This window comes from Triticum dicoccoides, chromosome 4B, assembly GCF_002162155.2.
Source record: "Triticum dicoccoides isolate Atlit2015 ecotype Zavitan chromosome 4B, WEW_v2.0, whole genome shotgun sequence".
Lineage (NCBI taxonomy): Eukaryota > Viridiplantae > Streptophyta > Magnoliopsida > Poales > Poaceae > Triticum > Triticum dicoccoides.
In genome coordinates, this window is record NC_041387.1 from 192,621,793 (window position 1) to 192,631,599 (window position 9,807).

Here is a 9,807-nt window from a genome sequence, read left to right on the forward strand (position 1 = left end):
ATAAGCACCTGTCAATATAAGCTCCATGTAATAAGCCAACCAGTCTTTTCATTTCGTTTTCAGCTTATCTTTGGTATGATCAGTGGAAAGTCTAGATTGCATTATATATTTTTCATTTTGCTGCCCATATGGAAATTAATTTGACTTGCAAACATCACAAATTGAACCCAGTGCAGTAATTAATATGATAGGAAAACAGACCATCACTATTTGCTCAAAATGCAAATACAAAGATACCATCTACTTGGCACAATCTACTTTGGTCAATGTTTTCCATAGAGATCCCATTGCCTAATTTAAACGAAGAACGCATGACCCACATTTAAATGAAGAACAATTATTTATTGAAATTCGATGGTCCAAGTGGCTGGTTATTATCATATAGCAACACCACCTGAAAGCATCATATAGCAGCAGCAGCAGCAGCTCATAGCAACTCATCATACAGCAGTAGCAGTCTGCAATTCATCATATACCAGCAGCAGCTCATAGCAATTCATCATATAGCAGTAGCAGGAGCAGCTCATAGCAATTCATCATATAGCAGCAGCAGGAGCAGCTCATAGCAATTTATCATATAGCAGCAGCAGGAGCAGCTTGTAGCAACTCATCATATAGCAGCAGCAGCAGCTCATAGCAATTCATCATATAGCAACAGCAGCAACTCATCATAAGCAGCAGCAGCTCATAGCAATTCATCATATAGCAGCAGCAGGAGCAGCTCATAGCAATGCATCATATAGCTGCAGCAGAAGCAGCTCATAGCAATTCATCGTATAGTGGATCAGAATGAAAATTTGGCAAAAAATCATAGGAGATCCTCACCTTGTTGGATGAGCTCATCCTTCAATAGCACCTCAAGGCCATGCCCTGGGAGGAGGGGAGGGGGAACAAGGTGCCTTCTGCCGCAGTGTGGCATCAGCCGTAGTTGTGCAGCGCCCGCCGGAGTAGTGCGTTGGACGAACCACAGTGGAGCAGCTGCTGGAGACCATGAGAATGAGGGGGGCGCCAGAGGGAGGAGCAGCCAGGGAGATTTACCCCTATCCGCCGGCCATGCAGCCTAGCTGGACATAGCATTGTCAAGGACCAGGCCAGATGGGACTAGTGGTGACACCTCGCTGGAGGAACCCTAGTGCTGCAGGCAGCGGATCGAGGTAGAGGGAAAGGGGAGAGGAGATGCAAGCGGGCAGGGCAATGAATGCTTGCGTGTTTGTTTTTACTTGAGGGTCAGGTGTGACACGGGCATCAGCAGTTGCATTTTGAGTGTAATATAGGCAGACAACAGAGTCATTTCACTATTCCCCTTCCCTTCAATTTTTAGTGAGGTTCTACCCAAAACACCCCCCTCTAAAGCGAAATTAGTTAAGCCCAAGCCCATAACTCAAAAATGACTTCTTTACATCTTTTATGGCTTATTTTGAAAATATGCCCTGAAAAGGCGGAATCGAACTGGCCTTAACCTGCAGTTCAATTGTGCGTGCAATGATGAATCACTCCTGCCTGCTATCTGTACATTTAGGCATCATCATACATGGCATAACCTAATACATGTGCATTCCATTGTAGAATCTGGAATATGCAATGTTTATGTTAGTTCATACATTGCACATGATGTTTAAATGCCCCTTAAATCTGGTCAGTCAAGTGATGGTCTTTAAGCCTCATTCTTTGCTTTTTTCTTGATATGTAAGATTTGCTCACACATCTGTGCAATTGCTTGTTTGCATCAGCTAGCCATACTAGGATTGTTTGCTTTGATTACTTGTTGTTCTTGACCTAACACTCTAACAGAGCTTGTCAACGATTTAAACACTAAGGGCTGCTGTAGTGGGGCCTTGTCTAACTCATAAGTGACATAAAGGTTTGGCTGTACACTACAGTAGGCTCTCCAAGAGTACCTGGAGATCCAGTTCGAAGGTATGCCTAGTTTTTACATAGTGCAGACATAGTAAATGCTCATTTCATTGTGTGCAAGTGCAAGAGATGCGGCATGTTTCATTACGTGGTGTTGTTTTGTTATAATCTCATCCTTTTGTGTTCACAGACTGGAAAGTATGCATATTTATCTTCCAAGGAGACGAGTAACTAGTTTGTGTCACCTTGCAGAGGGGGTGCAATGAAGATAAGATTGAGGATTTCCAAGTACAAGATGTTAGGAAGGAGCCTTGCAAGAGAAGTAGGAGCTGCGCTGAGCCTCTTCAACCTGCTAAGGTAAGTCACTATATGCAACTCAGCAGTTCAATTCCCTGTTTCTTTCAGGCATAGTTAATTTTCTCTTTTCAATTGCTTTATTTGTCCTCACTTAATGAGATGCCCAAATAATTATGCCTAATGTTCGGTACTTGTATCACTATTAGTTGACATAATTAAAGGCCTTACCATTTAATTACTCTGCCGAAGTGTGCCTGAAGCTTTGAAGTCTATTAACCAACTATTATTGCATGAGGCTCACAATCTAGTTTATACTATGCTAATGATTGCATAGTTTTTCCTGCTGTAGTATGTTTGTATGAAACCCTCTGCTGTTCATTATGCTCCCTAAGACTTTAATTGAGGTACAGAATGGCCAACTGCTTGCTTACTTATACGCAACGTGTTGTCTAAATTTGTAACTTGTCTGTGTTTTCGATTGGGCCCCAACATCATGCTCCTCTGGTGAGCTAAGACGGATCTCTGTATGCAGGTTGCACAGACTATCTTTTTTATAATTTTTAAAATATCACCTGCTTATGCTTCGTGATGTGTAACATTTTTTTTGAAAGTGACGTGTAACATTATTGTTAGTCCTGTTTTGCCATGTAGTACAAAACAGTGTCTTGTTCGCTTCACTGTTGTAACTATATTTTTGCCCTAGTCATTGTGTACTTACAGAAACATTTCAGGATGAAGTGACATCAACACAAAAATCTGCGAGCAGTGCGGCATAGATTGGAATTGGAATGTGCTGATATTCTCAAGCATCAACTAGAGGTGGCAAGACAACGTGTACATGATTGTCAATGTATAATCAACAAGTTGAGACTGGATATGCAGGTATTAGATGCAGGAGTCAAAAAAATGAAACAAGACACCGAGGTAACCATGAAGGAATTGGAGATTTTGCAGACTGGAATTTGTGCTATTTGAATCTGGCCAATCCTATTTTCTGAAGAGATTACAGTTCAAATGGAGTTAAGTTGATGCGCTTCCATGATGTATGAGCTGTATTTGCCCAGTGTATGTAATTTTTTGTTTGTGTATGCTTTATTATCACCTGTGCTGAACCATAATTCCAAGTGGGTATAATCGGCTGTAATTTCTTTATTGTATAGTGTAGGATTATTCTACCTTTCTATGCCTTGATCTCTTTGTTATATAGTGTATGCTTTTTAGAGGTGATAGTATTGAGTAGGATAATTCTTTGAATATGCTATATCGTTCAAACGGGGGCCAACTCGCCCGACCATGGCCCTTCATGGGCCGTCGGATCCATGGGCCTTCTACGTCTCGGAGGATCCATGGGCCTTCTACGTCTCGCAGGATCCATGGGCCTTCTACGTCTCGCAGGATCCATGGGCCTTCTACGTCTCGCAGGATCCATGGGCCTTCTATGTCTCGTAGGATCCATGGGCCTTCTACGTCACGTAGGATCCATGGGCCGCCGACTCATTATGGGTCTTGTACGGGCCTTTAATGGGCCATGGGTGGGCCTATAATGGAAACCGTATGTTTTATGGGCTGACCATAACGGGCCGTTGATAGGCCGTACTTGGTGAGTCTATGAAAATGGTCGAATAGACTAACGGACCACAAACGGGCCCATTGTAACGACGGGCTGAATTTGGCCCACAAGCAGAAAATGACAGTAACGGTCCGTAAGTAACCGAATGCTGCAAATGAGCCCAAGAATAAATGGGCCCTCAGAAGGCCGAAAGTTAACTTGGGATGGAAACGGCCCAACGGAATAACGACCCGTTAATGGGTATAAAGTGTTACACTGTTCATTACGGGCCAGTTTCACCGCGGGCCGTTAATGGGTGTAAAGTTATACACTATTCATTACGGGTCAGTTTCAGCATGGGCCGCTAATGGGCCAAGAGTTACAAAGGGCCTCATATGGGCCGAAAGACGTCATGGGCCATACATGGGCCAGAAGTGAAAACGGGCTAGAATCATATTGGATGGCCCAGATGACGCTACTGGGCCTAATTCGCATAGGGCGTAACGGGCCTTGGGTTAGCGGGCTGTAAATGGGCTATATGCTAACAGGCCGTTAACTGGCTTTCCATGGGCCGGCCCACCAGCTTTTGACCAAGTCAAACGGGTCGGCCTTTTCACAGGAATGGGCCACTATTGGGTCATGCCACGTGTCGACGTATCATAGGCGCCTTCTGTCCAGTGAGTGGATGACATCTGTCCCAATGATGAGCTGACATGTGTTTCCTCCAGCCAATGATGATTTTACACGTGGAAAATCCCCATTGGTCGGGGCTGTTAACGGGTTATCGGATCCAAAACCCGACCCGATAGCTTAACGGCGATCGGTTACGGTGGATGCCACGTGTCGGTCACCCTTGATGAAAGCACTTCTGTGACGTGCGATTTATCGTCATGGAAGTGGACACTTCCGTGATGATAATTTTGGTAATGTCATGGAACACTTCTACGACAGCACAGGTATGACTATCTTGATTCTGTCATAAAATTGTCATGGATGTACATGCATGACAAAAAACGCGACCTACTGTGACAAACACGTATCATCACGGAAGTGTGTTTTTTTTGTAGTGATAACCAGGGATACGGCTAATCATTATTAGTTTATACACTCTGTAGAGGTCTGTACACTTTACCAACTAGACTCAACCCGAAGATTGAGACAAAGTCTTTCAGAAGCAGTCGCCTAGTCCCACAGGAGGCCCATCCCAACTATCATAACTACATCTGCTGGCACATCCAGGAAAGGTCTCCACAACTGATCAACTAAGCTAGAGCCCATACTTGCCAGTGGTTGTACATGGAAGCTACTAGTCACTAAGTCTGTCTGATCTTTTTGAGCCTGGACGGCACCCACTTACATTCACAGGGTATAAAACATGATGTTCTTGAAACCACCCAGCAATACTGTTTGGGTGCACTTAGCCATGGTCCATGCCCTTACAAAAGGAACAAGAAACCATGATGCAACCCTGTCCGTCCAGAGGTGAATTATATATTATGTTTCTGCTCAAGTTATATTATATATAGTCCTCACATAATCTCGATGAATACACGAACCAATCCCAGTCTACATAGCATAGCAAGAGTACAACTACCACGCTCTACAATATAAGGCCATACTAAGCTGAATCTCAATAGCAATAACATGCTACCATAATATTCCTACACATGCATAATATAGTAATGTGATATATAACTACATGCATAAAAAATAGGATGAAGGATGATCAAGGTGTAACTGGCCTCATACGTTGGATGAAGTTCATCACACTCACAATTCCTGATAATTCTACTCGCACGCTCCGAGCAATCTATCATAAACGAAAGAATCCAAATAAACAATCATGCCATATCGAAGAACCAAAAGAAAACAAAACAAATATGGCAAGGTTGAACAACATCAACATATATAGGTTTAATATATAATATAGGTTCTCGATGTGCTATAAGGTGACAGGTGAAGAAGTCAACTCCAAAGAGTCAATTGACATAGAAAGATTGCTATTTAGGATTATATGGAATATACTCAAAATTATATGAAAAACAACAAACATGTTGCTGAACAGGAAGCATAGGGCATAGGTCATTTGCAAAAAGGAATGAATTGAATAAGAGCACTACCATTCAAACTATAGCGAGAAGAAGTTTGAATTGATTTTAAATTCAAACAGGTCAAAAATTATATGGATATTGAGTATACATGATGTAATTAGCAGGTATTGGTACTAGTGTTTCACGTGCAAAAGGAACCGATTGAAAATGTGCTACGGTTCTCAAGATATGATCAAATGAAGTATCAGATTAAAATTTGAATTGATGAAATTTGAAAAGTTCAAAAGTTGAAAATAATAATGCTACTAGTTCTCAAGATATAATCAGCAGTAACACATAGGAAAAAAGAATCAGTGCATTCAGATGTGTGGATCTCAATATATAGCATAATGAAATTTGGTGTGAATATGTGAAAAACTACCGCCGTGGCAGCCTTTTTGACAAGCTGAAACTGCTGCCATGGCAGCGACTTGAGCTGCTATTACGGTTACTGTAGTATGCCATGTGTCATCACATGATTGGCCGAACTGACTCTGTGCGCGCGCGCTCACCGGAAACAGAGGAAAGAATTGGCGGGTTCTGGCGTGGGCGACGACGCTCCTCCGATGATCCTCCGGAAGGAGAGGTGGCAGAAGGATGTGGTGTACGTTGGGGTGACAGTGGTGGTTTAAACAGCGACGAGATCGTTGAGGGAGTCCTGAACTAAGGGGTCCTAGGACTGCCGGACTATATGCTTTGGCCGGACTGTTGGACTATGAAGATACAAGATAGAAGACTTCGTCCCGTGTCCGGATGGTACTCTCCTTTGCGTGGAAGGCAAGCTTGGCGATTTGGATGTAGATTCCTTTCTCTGTAACCGACTTTGTACAACCCTAGCTTCCCCCGGTGTCTATATAAACTGGAGGGTTTAGACTTCTAGGGTTTAGCCACAACTATCATATCCTCATAAGCTAGACTTCTAGGGTTTAGCCATTATGATCTCGTGGTAGATCAACTCTTGTAATACTCATATTCACCAAGATCAATCAAGCAGGAAGTAGGGTATTACCTCCATAGAGAGGGCCCGAACCTGGGTAAACATTGTGTCCCCCGCCTCCTGTTACCATTAGTCTTAGACGCACAGTTCGGGACCCCCTACCCAAGAGTTCCTCTGTGTCGTCGAAAATAGGCTTGATGGATCCATCAATCATCTACAACAATGCAGTCCATGGGGAAACCTTCCTCCCCCGACAGATCTTCGTATTCGGCGGCTTCACACTGCGGGCCAACTCGTTTGGCCATCTAGAGCAGATCGATAGCTACGCCCATGGCCATCAGGTTAGATTTGGAAGCCTGAATTTGGTGGCCGATATACGTAGAGACTTGATCTCCGACAGATTCGAGCCCATGGCGGCTGTCCCCGGCCACCATGATGACCATGACCTAGATTTTTCATCAGGCCACACGCAAGATATAGCACCTGTGACCGCCCTGTCCCTAGAGCCAGAGCGGACTGCGTCATCCGAAGACGGGGGGCTTAACCCCGCCACGGAGGCCGCAGACTTAGCGGCACTCGAGCCGCACACAGACCCAACATCGAGTTGGGCTTGTATCACCGGAACCCTGGACTCGTCTCCGGCCATGGGTTCCAGGCCGCACGCATCCGCGCCCATCGAACCTGATTGGGCGCTGGTCTTGGAGTTCGGCTCCAGGGACATCTTCCAGCACTTGCGTTTTGGCGGCAGATTAAACTCATTGAAGTCCCTCTCCTTGTCAGGGTACCCTCGGCCGAGCTATGTCTGGCTCGAGTGGGGAGTGGATGACGAAGAACTTCGTTCCCCACCCACCACCCACTTCATTGCCACTATTAGGGACTTAACCAACACGCTCGATTACGGCTCCAAAGACATCGACGGTATGGACGACGATGCCAGAGAAGAGCATGCACAAAAACCACCACCTTTAGGGCAGTGGACAGCTACATCGTCATACGATATATACATGGTGGACATACCAAAGGAGAATGAGGCCGACGGCGATAGCAGCATGCCCATCGATGAACCTCCTAACTGCCGGCATCCCAAGTGCTGACCTCGATCCAAGAAAAAGAAAAACAACAACATTGTCGAGGACAGCGACGATAATCTGAACCAAGCCAAGGACACCGCAGACCCAGCGCTGGAGCAGGCATGCGAGAGGACGGCGAACACAGTCTGGAGACGTTGTCTGATCACAGCGGTGCCGAAGATAGCAACTATCAGCCTCACTCTAAAGAGGAGATCAGCCTGGGCGATGACGAATTCATCATCCCAGAAGAACCATTAGAACAAGAACGCCTCCATCAAAGGCTGATCGCCACTTCAAGGAGCCTGAAGAAGCAGAAGCAGAGCTTAAAGCCGCACAGGATACGCTCAATGACAGATGGAACGAAGTGCTAGACGCCGAGGAAAAATACAGCAGTAGTCGCCAAACAAAGAGCTGTCCCAAACGTAAGCTGCTGCCCGAATTCGACGATGAGGCTATTGTGCCTATACCACCGAAAAACAATACGGCCGACTAGCCGGACCGACCACCTCGTGGTCGCGACAGAGCGGCTAGCAATGCCGTACACAAGCCCGTGCCCCTCCCTGCAAAGGAAGGAAGGTTGCGGCCTAGGACAAGAAACACGATCTACGTGAGGACCTGGACAAAAAAGCTGGCAAAACCAGGTCCATCTATGGATACAGGGAACGTGCTCCTACACGGGATCATGATCATCAAATAAAATATGTCAGCCACTTACCAGCTTGGAACCAATACCGAACAATGCAACCGTCGGACCAAATCCACGACACAACCAGATACAGGGGTGTCGCACACCCCCTATGCTTCACCGATGAGGTACTGGAACATGATTTTTCGGAAGGGTTCAAACCTGTAAACATCGAGGTATATGATGGAACGACAGACCCTGCAGTTTGGATAGAAGACTTCATTCTTCACATCCACATGGCTCGCGGAGATGCTCTCCACGCCATTAAATATTTACCCCTCAAGCTAAAAGGACCAGCTCGGCACTGGCTGAAAAGCCTCCCCGAAAACTCCATCGGAAGCTGGGAAGAACATGAAGATGCTTTCTGGGCCAATTTCCAAGGGACCTATGTCCGGCCTTCGGATGCAGACGATCTAAGTCACATAATCCAACAACCCGGAGAATAAGCCCGTAAGCTTTGGAACATGTTTCTCACTAAGAAGAACCAAATTGTTGACTGTCCGGACGCCGAAGCCTTAGCGGCCTTCAAACACAGTGTCCGGGGCGAATGGCTGGCCAAACACCTCGGCCAGGAAAATCCAAGGACAATGGCCGCCTTAGTTACCCTCATGACCCACTTTTGCGCGGGCGAAGACAGCTGGTTAGCCCGTAGCAGCACCAGTGATCCCGACACCTTTGAGGTCAGGGATGGCAATGGAAAACCATGATGCAATAAAAACAAACGTCGGAACAATGAAGAAAGCCCAGACAATACAGCGGTAAACGCCGGATTCAGGGGTCAAGACCCTAGCAACGGAAGAAGCCATTTAAAGGCAACAAGGACAGTCCATCCAACCTGGACAAAATCCTAGACAGTCCCTGCCAGATCCACGGCACTCCCGATAAACCAGCTAATGATACCAATAGAGAATGTTGGGTCTTCAAGCAGGCCAGCAAACTCAACGCCGAACACAAAGGGAAAGGACCTCAGAGCAAAGACAAGGACGAGCCTCGCCAACCGAACACGGGGGGACAGAAGAAATTTCCACCAGAGATTAAAACAGTGAACATGATCTACATCACTCATATCCCAAAGTGGGAGCGCAAGCACGCACTCCGTGATGTCTACGACGTTGAACCTGTCGCCCCAAGTTCAACCCATGGTCGTCCTGTCCGATCACCTTTGATCGCAGGGATCACCCGAATAGTATCCATCACGGAGGTTCAGCTACCATAGTGCTCGACCCAATAATCGACGGATACCACCTCACTCGGGTCCTCATGGACGGCGGCAGTAGTATCAATGTGATATATCAGGATACTGTCCGCAAGATGGGGATAGACCC